This window comes from Dipteris shenzhenensis, chromosome 19 (assembly GCF_047967505.1).
Source record: "Dipteris shenzhenensis isolate YYH24624 ecotype China chromosome 19, Dip_SZ_1.0, whole genome shotgun sequence".
NCBI classification, from domain to species: Eukaryota; Viridiplantae; Streptophyta; class Polypodiopsida; order Gleicheniales; family Dipteridaceae; genus Dipteris; species Dipteris shenzhenensis.
The window spans coordinates 1,321,729-1,337,800 of NC_141614.1; the positions used below are offsets into that span (position 1 = coordinate 1,321,729).

Genomic DNA, 16,072 nt, shown 5'->3' on the forward strand with positions numbered 1-16,072 from the left:
CGCTCACAAGCGAGCCACCATGGTGCCGGGCTTTGGCTTCTCAGCCTAAGTCTCAGATCTCAGCATGCTACAGCTCTCAAATAGTTGCTAGTCCGGGTTATATCTGATTTTGCTCGAGATATTGAGCTCTATAGAGTTATCAGGTTATCAAGTTATCAGTCTATCAGCTTATCAGTTTTTCATTTTTTCAGTTTAGTAGTCTTAGCACCCAGCAAATCAGTTTTTCATTTTTTCAGTTTACTAGTCTTGGCACCCAGCAAGGGCTTTAGTGCGCCCTTTGCTCCAGCCCACTGAGGCTTGTACGTGATCATCCTTTTGGTGTACTTTGTACCTTGTCCCATAGGCCTGTGAGGTCTTCCGCAGACGTTAACTCATGCAGACTTTAATAAAATAATATCTTCTCTCTCTCTCTCCCCCTTTGCTTCAGCCCACAGTGGCTTGTATGGGTTACATATATCTTGTATCTTGTCTCATAGACCCGCGAGGTCTCCTGAAGACATTAATACACCTCTCTCTCTCTCTCTCTCTCTCTCTCTCTCTCTCACCAGATCATTTAAGCTGAGTTTGGGTCACCCCCATTATAGCTAGATGCTGCATTTCAGGTCATCGCGTATCTGTACCGAGTCAGGAAGTATGGGGATAACACCTCTGGGCATAGCAGGCTACCATGGCTAGCTCTGTCCTCTTCTATGGCACTTGCAGCAGGAGGGACCATAGGTGCTGGTATGCACGCACAGAGAGATGGTTTGAGCGATTGGGGCTCCACATGGATAAACTACCTCCCTTCCAGCACAGCATGGATGCTCCGTTTTCTCCCCTCCCATCACACGAGGTCAACCAGGTTATCCATGAGGATCTATTACAGCTACACACATTTCAGACCTGGTTGGGACGGAGTGAACTCCCAGTGAAGCTTAGCTTCTACAGAGATCACTTCTTACATATCATAGCGGAGGGTTTCATTGATCCACCAGGATGCATGCAGATTTACCTACCCCACTCATTGAGGATCTCTCTTGGGCGGTTCCGGGTCTCTTCACACAGACTTTGTATCGAGAGCGGCAGAGCAGAGTGACTACCCAGGGAGAGGCGCATATGCACATTGTGTGACATGCAAGAGGTTGAGACAGAGGAGCACTTCATCTTCAAGTGTCCTGTTTACTATGAGATCCGAGGGCATTTCTACGACCTCTTCAGAGATAGTTATGGCATTTTGGCCCAATTCCTCTCCTACCCAGACCAACGATGTTTGACAGGTTTCATTCATGAGGTACTTAGACACTGCGAGAGGATACTCCGAGCATGGAGATGGGAGCAGACTTTTTCCTTGGCTAATCCTTCTTAGAGCTCTATCACGGAGTTTTTTCAGCTAGATCACATGGACCCCCACGAGACGAGGCCTCAACATGACCGTGACCCGAAGCCTGTGACCCGACAGCTCAGACAGAGGGTTGACACACAGATCACAGTTGGGGACATCCCCTCCCTGTTTAGAGTCGGAGCCCGATCGATGGGGGTCACAATAGCCCTAGTTAGACGCAGAGCTACGACCAAGAGGCATGCCAGGACTGCACCTTTAAGTAGCCAACAGCACTCTATTGCCGATTTCATGTCCCCTAATTGCCTCGTCCACCCTGATGTCCTGATGATGATGATGATGATGATGATGCTAAGATTGATATATAGTCGACCATCGACATGACTATGTTGTACTTAGGACTTAGTACTACCATTCTGCATTTTTTGCATTTTGCATTGGTGTGGATGCTCGTTTAGTAGCTCCAATACCACAAATCGTTTGTACCAAGATTTTCATAGACCCATGGGTCTTCTGAAAACTTTAATAAACTTTCTTTCTTTCTTGTTGCTTGCCCGTCTCTCTCATCATCATCATTGCTCTCACCCGTCTGGCTCTCCGTCTCGCTAATCCTTTGTCACTGAGCTACTCCTCCGTTCGTTGGCCCTACTAGCTGCTCATTCGTCGCTACTATGCTCGCCCGTCATGTCACATCGTTGGCTCGTCGTTGCTTGCCCGTTTAGGCCACTACTCGTCCGTCACTTCTTTGCTAGCCCATCACGTTGTCTGCTCATGTCCTCTCTTGTCTCATCCACGTGGTCTGCACAAGCAACACCAGGCCCAAACGGGCTCATCGGATCACAAGTCACAGAGACCATTGTCATGGCACACGGGTCCCCCTGTTCTACGACTCTCCAGCCACTCCCTACGTTTGCAACCTTCCAGCCACTCACACGGTCACGGGACCCTTGGAAGTTCTCGCTAGGGCACACAGGCCCTATGGCTTGCTAATTAGGCCCATACACAAGCCAGGGGTTCTATCTCCAGCCCCCGCCTAGTACTTTGGCCTTTGGGGCCTGCCATCGGCTGCTCTCAGCACTGTTGCTCCAACCCTTATACCTACAAGAAATAAAAGATACATAGAAATCAGCCTCTAAATCAGAGAGAAGGCACAATGCAGCTGTGAAAAAGCGGGAAAAGGGGGACAAGGGAAGGAAAACATCCGTTCTATCAGAGAACACCACAAGCTGCCAAAACAGGTTCAAATTTTGAGAAACCCACTCTTCTTTGCAGTTTTAAAATTCTGAAATCCAGGGTGTCTTCCAACATCAGTTCTATCAAAGAACACCACAAGCTGCCGAAACAGGTTTAAAAATGTGAGAAACCCACTCTTCTTTGCAGTTTCGAAATTCTGAAATTCAGGGGGTGTCTTCCAAGATAGTCACGATGCCTACACGCAGATGCTTTGAGGACAAATGGGGGAAACAAGCACTAGAGAATGCCATGACAGCTTATTCAGCAGGGACACCCAATAAGAATGCAGAAAATGTTCTTATCAGCCTCAACAAAATCTGCATAGCCCTCAGTGAGAAAATAGCTAATTTGGAAGCCACCAATGTGACCCTACTTGCTGAGAAAACACTTGTGGACAAGGCCTTAGCAAAAGTGAAGAAACAAGGAGGGAAGATGCAAGAAGAATGGAGGAAGGAGAAAAACAAGAGAAGTAGAAGTAGAAGTAGAATTTATTATCGTCCTTGAAGGGCGACAAATGACCCATGGGACCTAATCCTCAGTACAAAAAACCTCCTCCGATGTGGAGGGCTCAAGAGTTTTCAAGTTCTTGACGGTACGAAAACAGACGAGTGACAAAAGACCCCAACGCTGCCAGCTGATGAGAGTTGTGTGGTGTCTACCAGTATCTACTAGTAATCATCCCTGATATGTGCATATCTGGGGCACTATAGAGCTACATGTGCCTCTGTCTCGACTGTCTGTGAATCACAAAATCTGCAAACTCTGGCATGTCGTGGCAAATTCAGCCAAGCTCCTTTCTCTATGGCCAAGGTATGTGACCATGTGCAGAATCTGGCAATATTCCTGCGATAGAGAAGAGGGATGGGAGTGCTGATGTATGGCTGAGCAGACGCATCTGATTTCATGAATGATGACCAGCATAGAGGATTTATTTGATCTTGGTAGTATTCTCACTTGAGCCTGTAGGGTGCATAGTAAGGACAACTGGAATTCCTATAGATTCCTATAGATTGACCTTTTCAGGTGGCATAGTTAAGTATGGTTCCACTTTCCATCTGCTGAACCGTTTCCTTATGTCTGTCCCCCATCCTATACATATAATCTTGCTTTTATGGTTCTTTTGAAGTTTCATACTTGTTGTCCATGCTCTGTGTGGTAATCTGTCTGTTGGCATTTGTTGCACTTCCACTAGATATTGCATCACTCTGATCAATGCATGAAACTCAATTGGCCTCCTGTCTGTTTCCAAAAGGAGCACAGAGTATGGGGTAGTAGCCTTGACTCCTAGATGTCGTCGTAGGAATGCTTTCTGCATTTTTTCAATCTCATTCCATGTAGATGGAAATAATGCCATCTGGAAACCACTCAAAGAGAGTGCCGCTGGGGTGCAGTGTGATTGCATCTAGACAGCCAATGGAATCAGTGTGCCTGCAATCATTTTCAAATTGATAGTATTTTCCCCAACCTGTATCCAACCTTCTTTTGTGCACATTGCCACCATCTGTGGTCGGCTGGTATGTCGATGCCTAAATATTTAAAGGTGTTGACATATTTAATGGGCTGCCCCGCAAAGCTGATAATAGGAAGGTGTTCAAGTTGAGTGGTGCATACTGCCATCATTTTGGTTTTGGTTACATTAACTTGCAGCCCACTTTCATTCCAAAAGACCTGAAGTGTCTGTAGTAGTTGATGCATGGAATCAGAGTCGTAAGCAAAAAGAACCACATCATCTGCATATAGAAGCAACAGTATTGTCCATATCCCGAGTGTGGGTCCTTTTACCCCTTCTTCTACTGTAAATTCATTTATGAGTTGCTTCTAACTTGTCAATGCAGATTCCAAACAGTGTAGGTGAGAGAGGACAAGCTTGTTTTACCCCCATATTACTGTGAAATGCAGCTGACGATCCATGCTCTTGTTTTAGTCTGCATGATACTTTCTCGTAGATTCGGGAGATGCCTACTCTTAGCGCCAAGGGAACTCCGAGGTCTTGCATTCTTTTCCATAGGCCACCTCTCGGGACTGTATCAAATGCTTTCTTAAAATCTATAAAACAGCATGAAAGAGTTTTTCCTTTTTGTCTGCTTTCATCCATGAGTACTCTTAATGTGACCAGATGATCTGCAGTCCTATTCAGATGATCTGCAGTCCTATGCTCTTTACGGAAGTCTGCTTGTCCAATGGCCCTCTTCTTGGCATGTTCTGCCCAAGTGCTGATTTTTGCTTCAAGCACCGTGCTCAAAAGTTTAGCTAGTGTGGAGCTAACCATTATAGTTGTGTAATTGGTGACTGAATTTGTGTCTCCCCCTTTGAATGGTGGCTGAACCCAATTCTCTTGCCAGTCAAGAGGAAAGACATGATGTAGAGCATTTGTCAGTTTGTGTGATAGCCAGTGTCGTGTCCTATCTTCTGTCCATTTTAAGAGTTCAGCACACATGTGCATGTGGTCAGGGGCCTTTCCATTTGCCATCTTCTTCAGCCCTGCTTCAATGCCCTCAAAAGTGAAAGGGTGTCTATTGCATTGGCATGGTTATAGAGTCTGATAACATACTCAAGCATTTCCTAATCTGATATATTTCTCATGATCTTTTTCTTCTGTCTCTTAACCTGTTTCCACCCTTTCTGGGATTCTTGATGGAGGTGAGCAAATCAGATTTTTCCCTTTCCAGAATGTAATTTCTTTTTTTCTTCCTCGTGAGGGCTTTGTATTGCTTCTCCTTCTGCCTATGGAGGTTTGCATCAGAAATATGTTTCAGCTCATTGCGGAGTTTCTTGCATTCGTCATCATACCATTTCTTACATGGCAGCTCTTTATGCATTTTTTTCCTATCTTGAGGGATTGCTCCAAAAACCTGCGTTGTGGTATCAAGGACCGCCTCTCTGAGGGCTTCCCAAGTAGGTGTGATTGCCAATGCATTCAGCTTTGCATCCAGTGTGATGGCATATTCTTTCTACTTGTCTTGGTCTATTCGGAAGCCTCTTGAATTGGCTGCAAATTTCTGCACTTCTGTTTCAGTGTGGATACCAAGAGTCATCCATATTGGGAGATGGTCTGACTCCAGATATTTCTCTCCTATCCTGAAAGTTTCTATGACATGCAGAGCATTGACATGTGCCAGGGCATAGTCTAGGACACTGTGTCCCCCGCTAGCAGAGAAACATGTCATCCTGTCAGTTCGTGGAAAGAGTTGCGTCCCATTCAGAACTGGCATGTGCAGCATCATTCATATGAGTGCTCTTCCTTGTGCATTGATGGTATCATCTTCTAAAGTTTTGTGCCATAAGGCATCTATCTCAATTGCATCTTCTTTGTCCAGTTCATCATGCATGATAGGTTGAAATTGCAACTGTCCAATTCTAGCATTGAAGTCTCCCATGATTATTACCTTGCCTAGTTCTTTCAGTTCTGCAATGTCTAGGCATAGTGATTCAAATGCCTCACTTGAATCTATTCCATTCCGGGCATAGAAAGGGGATTCATGGTGAGGTATATAGCATCCTGCAAGGAAGAGGGGGCATTCACCAAATTCCAGTTTAATAACATAAACCTCTTGTATTTATCAGCTCTGTACATGCTGATTTTTCCTGCTAAGTGTTCTTGGATCATGCATGCTACTCCTCCTTGGCCTCTCTTTCCAATTTGTTTTTGGTACACTGTGTATACAACATGTCCTGGTATTTCTGGGATTCGTCATATCTCGCTTTCCCATGTTTCTCCCAAAAGAACTACGTCTGCTCCCTGTATGAAAGCATCAATGCTGACTCCCTTATTCCAAGGGAAACCTCTACAGTTCCAAAACATTACTTGCAAAGGCGTGTATGTCCCATGGGTCGAAGAAAGAAAAGAGGGAATGGAAAATTTCAGAACCAACCTCCACGACAAAGTGCATGCATTGGAGATTGAATTGCAGCAAATTAGAGAAATGGAGGAGGGCTTGGATGGGACATGCAAGGCAAGTCCTTTTCAGGGCACACTTGAGGCCCTACATATATGTCATAAGGAAAGAGGAACATGCACGGCACATGTTGGTAAAAATTCAGCCACCTGGTGCATGCCCTATTTTCTTTGCAGTATGCTACTTCCCTCCATATACATCATCGTATGCACATGAGGTTGCCACAAAGGGCCATAGCCCATACGAGACAATATTTGATGATATTCTGGAGTTCTCCAGACATGGAGCAATTCTACTTTTAGGTGACTTCAATGCGCGTGCGGGGGATAGATAGGTGTGTTTACTTGATTTTGAGGCTGATCGCCTCAAAGTGCCGTAGATAGGTCCAACAGAGCTTGGGATTACGAGACGATAAAATGATACACCAAATGTTACTGCATATGGTCGGCATCTACTAGATATGGGTGCAATTCACGATCTGATTATATAAAACGGTCTTCTCAGATGACCGTTGTCAGGGGGGCTCACCTGTTTCCCACATGGAAGGGGATCGAGTACAGTGGACTACCTTTTGGGATGCCCAACTTTTGCGTCACATATACATGATCTCACTGTGCCCACCCCCCCACTAGGTGTTGACCATTCCTATCTGACTTTCCACGTTTTGGCCCCCATGCTAGCCATTCGGCAGATCCCACCAACCTCCAGTCAGGTCCATGTACACTTTGACCATGCCCTTGACACAGTATACATGAGTCACCTAGCCCGTCAACTGCCAAACTCTCTTGGGGACTATGTAGATCTTGCCCATGCTTCAAACACTCTAGTATCAGTGGTTCAGGATGCTGCAGTTACATCTTTCCCCACATCCACATCCACCTCATGCTCCCTTGCAGGGAAGATACCCCAAAACCCATGGTTCAGTGATGAGTGTCGAGAGATGAGAAAAATGTCATACGGGAGCAGGCCCTGGGGCGTCTTACGAGGACTGAGGCACAGCAGATGCTATGTTGAGTGACTCGTCAGAAGAGATGAGCTTTTCTCTCACATTGGATGGATGAGGTGATCAGGTCTTTTCGCAGGGGAGATCCCACCTTTGCGTGGGGGCTCTTTTGTGAGGGTAAGTCCCCCATCCCTATCATAGATCCAGGAGTTTGACACACATATGCGACCTCGCTCTATGATGTCCCGATGTAGACACCGTTGGACTTGTCTTCATTACCCAGGCCCACCACGTCCTCTTTGTTCACTACACAGAATGTACGGGCTGCGTTACGTCGGCTCCACAACGGGAAAGCCATGGACCATGAGGGGTTGAGGACGGAATACTTTGCACATGGCCATGAGATCCTGGCTCCGATCCTAGCACAAATGTTTAACCATGCCGTATGTCATGGCTTCCCTCCTGCCTGGAGCACCACTACCATTGTGCCGATACACAAAGCAAGAGACCCAATAAATACAAGGAACTACTGCACGCTCATGATAGAACATACACTAACCAAGATATATGGATCAGTGTTAGAGCGAGAGATCATTTCCTATACTGAGGCACATGGGCAGCGAGCACTGGGACAGGCAAGTTTCTGGCTACAGTACTCCACTCTCGATCACATTTTTACATTATGGGTGGTCATTGAGGAGGCAAGGTCCAGAACGCAAAAAGTCTATGCCTACTTCGTAGACTTTCAGAAGGCTTTTGAAACAGTCCCATGAGACCGATTGATACGGAGGCTTCAAGAGATGCAGATACCAGATGACATGATCTGGGGTGTGATGAGCATATATGAGTCTGTCGGAGGGAGGGTACGTGCACCTAGAGGTCTATCAGATTGGGTCGAGAGCACAATCGGGGTGAAGCAAGATGCCCACTCTCTCCAACCCTCTTTGGGCTCTACATTGACGAGATCACGACATTCATTGACCGCTTGGGAAGAGAGGGAGAATCGCACTCTTATGGAGATGGATACACGCATGCTTATCAATAAAAACTTGCCTCATTGGTTTTGGCTGGCCTGTTTGGTGCCTTTTGTGCCTTTGGCTGGCCTTAATGCCCCTAAGATAGGGATTGCTGATAGCTGGTATGTTTGCCCCTAAAGTGGGGATTGTAGTTGCTTAACACCCCCTCTCAATTGCCAATTTGGAGGGGCAGACATTGTGTGCTTGGAGCTTCGTGTAAAGATGTTGACGGTGGTGATGGCTATCGCTGCGAAATGCCCAAGAGATGCAATGCAAAAATGCAGAGAAGGTCACAAGAGGAGTGCCCTTGCAAGGGAATTGTTCACTTCCTCAAGTGCCTGAGTTACACGTATGATCGGCCGAAGTAAAAACACTGTGAAGCTCAAGAGAATGAGCCACCCCCTCTCACCGCCGAAAGATGGAGGGAAGAGCAAAGGTAATAGAACAAATATGTCATAGCAGCACTTATAATCCAGAGATGGTGGGATTCCGCCAAAGGAAGAGGTCGTAGCTGAACAGTGAGCCAGTCTGTGCCCGAATTTTGGACCTCGGGAGAGAGGAGTCTATCCCAGCCACCATGCTGGACAAGATTCGAAACGACAGTCATCAAGTCACATCTGAACAGAAAGGGTCCCGCCTAGGGAGAACTTGTAGATCCTGGAAGTCGATGCCGATGGAGATCTAGCAGAGGTGAAGGATCGTGGCCTCCTTGTTCGAAGGAATGGGGAGTGTCAGGCCTAAAACCGAAAAAGGAGGGAGGGATGGGAGTAGAAGATGGAGTTCTCTCCCGTAGTGCGCAGCGGAATGAAGAAGAAACTGATATGTTCATAGGAGTGATGCTCCCTGTACCTATGGCCTCCATGAAGAAGCAGAATCTTTAGATCACTAGAGATCTGGGGTCTTTAGATCACCATGGCTCTGATACCATATAGAGAAACGATAGGGTTTGCAGTGGAGCGATCAAAAATAGACAATACTCAGACACAACTGAAGAACTGAACTAAAAAAAAACATAGTGCCTGTCGGTAATATGAAAAACTGAATACAAGAACCTCAAGCTGTCGTGTCTCAAGAACCATGGCTGAGGAGAATCAGAAAGATGATTCCATGTAGAGAAACGGTAGAAAAGATAGCAGTAGAGGGAGCGAAACGCAGTCCTCTGTGTTGCTCGATGATGACGAAGATGATGAAGGGCTAGAGCTGCCCTAGGAAATGGCTGAAAACAGCATGCTCTGAGGAAGGAACCTTCAGGCTATCTGGAATAGCAACATGATGAAGAAAAGGAGCTCATCTGGCTGTAGATTTGGAGGTGTATGCGCAGCAAAGGATGAGGAGATGTGGAAGCTTATCGACAGCCACTCAGGAGCAGATCTGGAGCAACAGCTGGAGGTCCAGGGCTAGATCTGGAGGAGAGGAATAGAGAGACAGAGGAGTTGGGGCAGAACTGGAGCAGAGGAGGCAGAGAATGAGTTGGGGCAGGCTTAATAGCTAGTTCTGGAGCAGGAGGGGCTGCAGCAAGGATGGAGGTGGTGAGGAGCAGCTGCAAGTCCTGTCGCTGAGAGTGAGGGGGTAGGGAGTCTTTTATAGGCCTGACCCATGAGGTCGGCCAGGTCGGTGGGCTGGCCAGCTGGTCGGCCAGTTCTGGTCGGCCAGTTATGGTCAGCCATTTTTGGCCTTTCTAGCCACTTGTTTGGCCCTGCTGGCTGTCCTTTTGGCTGGCCTGTTTGGTGCCTTTTGTGCCTTTGGCTGGCCTTAATGCCCCTAAAATAGGGATTGCTGATAGCTGGTATGTTTGCCCCTAAAGTGGGGATTGTAGTTGCTTAACACTATAGCAGTGGCAAAGAATCTTGTGTTCCATGCTCACACGAAGCACATTGAGGTTCATTATCATTATGTTAGAGAGAAGTTACATGCAAGGGAGATCAGTATGATCTATGTGTCAACACATGACAATGTTGCAAACATCTTCACCAAAGCACTTCCACGTGAGAAGTTTGAGGCATTTCGTAGTGTCCTAAACTTATCTCCTTTAGGTGATTGATCACTACCTTGTACACCACATTGGCACTGCAGGGGGGTGTTAGAATTATTAGTATATTCTAGGCAGTGGTGGCCAATGTAATGTAATAAGTGGGTTAGGGGCGCTTTTCCCTCTTAGAGGTTTTTCCCCCTAACCACAGTCAAATCTCTAGCTATGGTTAGTGATTAGATAGGGTTTTGTCACTTAGACAGAACCCCTCATCTCTTTCATTGTACTTCACTTCATTCAGTCCACTATTGAGTGACCTATGTTAAGCTCCATTTGAAATAGTGGAAGGAGGGAGGAAAGTCCCGCCTATCTTGCATACAAAGGAAAGACAGTCTACACCCATTCGATTCTCAAAGCATGTTAGCATGGCATTGCTCCATTTCTTGTGGCCTCTTTTGAGTTCCTCCATTTATATGCTGTGCTTTGTGTGTGCTCTGTTGCATTCAATCATCTTAGCGTTCAATATTGGTTTCCCTTTTTGCATGTGTAAAGACAGTTCTTGGAGAGATGCTTGCTCCCTGTCACACCTGGAAATAATTAATTATCCTCACCACACTTAGAGGCGCTGTTGAAAAGAGGTGAAATAAGCACTTGTTTCATATGAGAATCTAGGTCAAAACAATTGCAAAAACATGTGTGCCAAAACCTGGAGAACTTCTGCTTATCATGTGACTATCGCGACTTCCCAATGCAATCATTCTCTGTTTTGACTGCACTGCACATTTCTTTGTACTATGCGTGCTTCTTATTGTCTGATGCTGTTGTTCTTCTCACTGTGTAATTTCTGTTAAGCACAGGTCAAAGCCTGCCATGCAGACACGCTGGTGACCCCTTAACCATGATGACCAACCTGCAAATTCCGAGCTCCTAGAGGACTTCTACTCCTATATGCATGTGTTTTATTTCTCTGCTATTCTTCTCACTGTGTAGGCACAAGTCCAAGCCTGCCAAGCAGGCACACTGTCAATGCTGGGCATCCCTCTTATCTAAGATGACCAACCTGCAGATTCCGAGATCGCAGAATTCTACTCTGCCCTATGCCTCCAGACTACTCTCACGGGGGCCGAGCACACCCACAACAAAGGCCCTCACTATTCTACCCTAGCCCCACACTGGGCAGGCACAGCCACAAGCAAGGCCTCTCTCTCTAGGTGACGTAAGGAGATGTTGACCTCCAACACCCCCTCTCAGTGCCTGGATGGAACAGAGATGCCAGGGAGCTAGGTCTGCCACTAGAACGACTAGAGGAATCCATCATGAGATACTCCACTGCCACCTAAGTCAGCGGGAACAACTCCTCGAGGCTCAAGGTTCTGCTTGAAAGCCTACCTCGATCAATGGCACCCTTCTCCTCGCACCTTATTGGCAGGTCCCGCTGCCACATACAAACAAACGATCGTCCATCTGGATCTAAAAAGCCTGTTGGCAACACCTGCTTCGTGCTACTAGAAGGCTAGAGTATATGTCGTTGCGACAGTAACACTATTGACCAACTGAGTACTCCGCCCTTCAACATTCCTTTGGGGACACTCGCACCAATAATGACCTTTCTTGCCACATCGGTTACACGTACGGGATGCCTTGAGTGCTTCTTGTTCCTCGGCTATCAACTGCTTTCTGCCTTTCTGCTCAGCTTCCAAAGCCTCAGATTGACTCTCAAAGGTACGATCTAAAAAGCGCTCCTCCTAGTCAAGCACCATTGGAACCAAATCCTCCCAGGTCAACTCATTCATCCTACCTCAGGCTGACTCTCAAAGGTACGATCTACAAAGCGCTCCTCTTGGTAAAGCACCATCAGAACCAATTCCTCCTAGGTCAACACATTCATCCTACCACTGGTGATCAAGGACGAATAGCACTTCCAAGGAAACCCTCTTCATGGGAGAGGTTCCATAATGCTCCCGTATACTCTTGGCCACTATCATGTCACATGTGAATCACCTGAGGGGTACAATTAAGAAAAATGAACGATCTTACCCTTGCATTAACACGGTCCTAGAGCTAAGACAAGGTCTTGGCCTCCTATTGCGCCAGGATGCCAAGGTCCTTCACAAGGGGATTTGGTCTGGCAACACGTATCAAGATGAAATCTGCCAGATCGTATGACTGTAACACAGACTCCATCATCACCCGCCAGACGCCGTAATTGAGCCCATCCAACTGTCGGTCAACAGGGAAAGTGGGCAGCAAACGAATTTTTGTCTTGTTCTCTACCATCTCGAACAACATATGCACCTTCACTCCTCGCGATCTATCCCTCGGGAACACCTTCTCTCGTATCTGAAAAACACCCTTCAAAGTCACCCCTTGGTGGGCACCCAACCAACGCACTCCTTGCACACACACCTCCTCAAAGACACCTCCGAACAGCACCCTAAACCTCCTCTCTGTGTGCTGGCTAACCACTCCCTCTGCTCCTCGGGTCTCAAGCCAACTGTGGCTCTGATACCATGTGAGAAGTGCAGCAGAAATGAACAGAAGTGAGTGAGTTTGTGCGCGCGCGCGTGTGTGTGTGTGTGTGTGTGTGAGACATGGTGGCGGAAGAATCTCCGAATATTATGGAGGTGTAAAATGCCTTTGAAACGAAGACTTTTTCTTTGGAGATGCATGACCGGCACATTGTCAGTGGGAATCACACTTGCCAAACGTCACATTGCACCATCCACATGTCTACGGTGTCAGGCTCCTTCAGATACTGTCCCTCATTTGCTTTGGCACTGCCCGTCTTCTAGGAACCTCCTTCGGAGAATTTCAGATCATCTTCGACTCCGTTTCCCGAGTCACAGATTTGGGAAACATTTTTGGTTATTTGGCAGATTTATGAGGTCTTTATCTCAATATTCACTATTTCTCTCATGGGTGAGATATTGGGCTCTTTGGACAATCTGGAATGAGCATAATTTGGCATACTTGGGCCGCCAGATTCGCAAGTCATATGAATCTTTCAGAGCCTCATTGCGGCAATCCTTATATGATGCCTGCCATGAGGGTGATATACATGCTTCTTGCATAGAGCTTTTCTTTTTATGCTTCTGATCTTTCGGATACTCTCCATTTTGGAGACTTCCCATCTTGTAAATTTATGAGAATATAGATACAATGCACTGGATTTTACCCCAAAAAAAAAAAAAAAGTGTGTGTGTGTGAGAGAGATGTTAGAATTATTATCATATTCTAGGCAGTCGCCAATGTATTGTAATAAGTAGGTTAGGGGCACTTTCCCCTCATTGAGGTTTTCCCCCTAACCACAGTCCAATCCCTAACTACAGTTAGTGGATAGAATAGGGTTTTGTCACTTAGACAAAACCCCTCACTTCTCTTTTGTGCTCACTCTCTCTCTTGCTCTCCATTGCACACACATTTCGTATTAGAGCAAGCTCAGCTCCCGAACTTGTTTTCTCACCCGCAAGCTTCAGTCCTTTAGCCCTCCATCTGTGTGCCCTTCCATACAGCTCCCTGTAAACAAGCCCATACAGTCATTGTTGGCTATCCTGTACGTCTGTATACCAGGCCCAACTGCCTGCGCCGTACACTGATTCGCTACTATCCGTACCAGCTTTGCTCCTCAACCGTACCAGACCGTACGTTCATTGCTCACCCTTCCGTACCTGCCAGCCGCCAGCTATACACTATAAGGAATATTGTACGGAACATTCCCATACATGTCGTCAGCCAACTGCACGTGCGCGCAAGTAGCCCGTACAGCGTCCGTACGCTGTACGAATTTTTAAACTATTGCTCGTCCGTACATCACAGCTATCCGTACATAACTGCTCCGAATGACGACAGGTACACATCCGTACAACGCACGTAGGTCAAGTCCGTACCACCGTACTGTACGGACTATTTCGTGCATTTTTTTGAGTTCTTTACAGGCTCATTGCAATTTTGGAGCAGAGATTTGGGGCTTTTATGCATTTTTTGGCAAACATTGCAAGCAAATTGCAAGATTGGCTAAGAAATTGGGGCTTTTGCAGGAAACTTGAAATTTGAGTAACATTTGCTCAATCTCATCCCAAAATTTGGGCCTTTTGGTTTTGCACTGCAATTTCATGCATTTTTTGGGCTTTCAATTAATTTGCCCTCTTTTGGATGCAATTTCCCTGAAGAAATCGGGGCTTTTGGCATTCGAATGCAATTTCGTAGTTGAAAGACCATTTGGGATATTTGCAAGCAGTTTTGAACTCAGTGTGAGTCAATTTGCAGACTTTTGCCACTTTTTGCAGATTTTCCTTGCACATTTTTGGGCATTTGCAGAGCATTGTGGTGCATTTCAAGCCTTCGATAGGTTGTGACAGTATTTGTCACTGTGGGCAGATTTTCTTTGGCAGACTCTGATTGTGCATTTTACATCCCAAGAAGGGATTTTGCTTGTCTAGTTTGCTGTGTTTTTTCAGTTTATCTAGCAAAAATGGCTCAGAACAACCCCAATGAGGTGTTAGGAGTCCTCACACAGGAGGATAAGTTGGATGGCACCAACTACTTGTGGAGTTTTATGGCTCGCAACATCTTGGTTGGTAGACATCTTTGGGATTATGTCAATGGAGATGAAGCAAAGCCAGATTCTATGGCTACACCTATCACTCCTACAGGTGAAGGCAGGGGTAGAGGTCAAAATGCAGCACAAGTGATTGGAGCAGCTGCTGCTCCAGTGGCTCCCACAGCAGAGCAGAAAAGATGGGATTCTAGGGATGCACAAGCTCTATCAGTGATTTCTCTTTCTGTCAAGAGGTTCATTATTCCTCACATTTGATCATGCAAGACCTCAAAGGCAGCTTGGGAGATATTAGAGAGTATGTTTGCAGCAAGAAATGATGCCAGAGTTTCCTTCCTCAAGAGAGAGCTATCTCATACGCATATGGATGAGGGAGATTCCATGAATACTCACCTCACAAAGCTTCAGGATTTGAGGGAGCAGTTGCTAAATATTGATGAAGTTATTCCGGATTCAGAGATGATTACCACCACTCTGAATTCTCTTCCTAAGTCCTATCAAGGTTTCCACACCTTGCTAAATTTGGGGGGCAGCAATCCTCTCTCTTTTCACGAGTTGGTAGGACTTCTGTTGCAGGAAGAGCAGACACGAAGAAATATGGCAACACGGGCTGGCGAGCATGCCATGCTTTCTAAGTTTAAGCCCAAGGGAGCAGGGCAACAAAAGCAACATGCCAATCAGCCCACACATCAGCATAAAGCTGATTCAGAACAGCCCTCTTATAAGGCTAAGGGTGATGCAGATAAGCCTAAAAAGAAGGGCATTTGTCAATACTGCAAGAAGCCAGGTCATTATATTGGTGAATGCAAGAAGCGCATAGCTAAAGAAAAGAAAAGGGATTCAGGAATGGCTGTGTCAGATGAATCAACTCCTCATGCACATGATGGGGGAGATGTCACAGCCAACTTTGTGGAAGAGCACTATGCCTTTTTGTCTTGCATTTCAGATTTTTCAGAGGGTAATCTAATACTACAGCCACTATTGAGGATGATCCTTATGCTTTCTTGACTTGCAATTATGATCCTTCAAAGGATGCATGCTCTCTCAATGTCAATGAGACACTGAATACTTGGTATTTTGATAGTGGTGCTTCCAAGCACATCACTTCTAAGAAGAGCCTTTTTGCATCTTTGCATCCTCCA

At 46.2% G+C, this 16,072-nt stretch overlaps 1 protein-coding gene across 1 annotated transcript in view; it reads right to left on the reverse strand.

Moving 5' to 3' along the window:
* Window positions 1-16,072, reverse strand: part of LOC147889898 (Transmembrane proteins 14C) — a 57,802-nt gene that overhangs the window by 27,018 nt on the left and 14,712 nt on the right. The gene's annotated exons all lie outside the window — the stretch shown is intronic.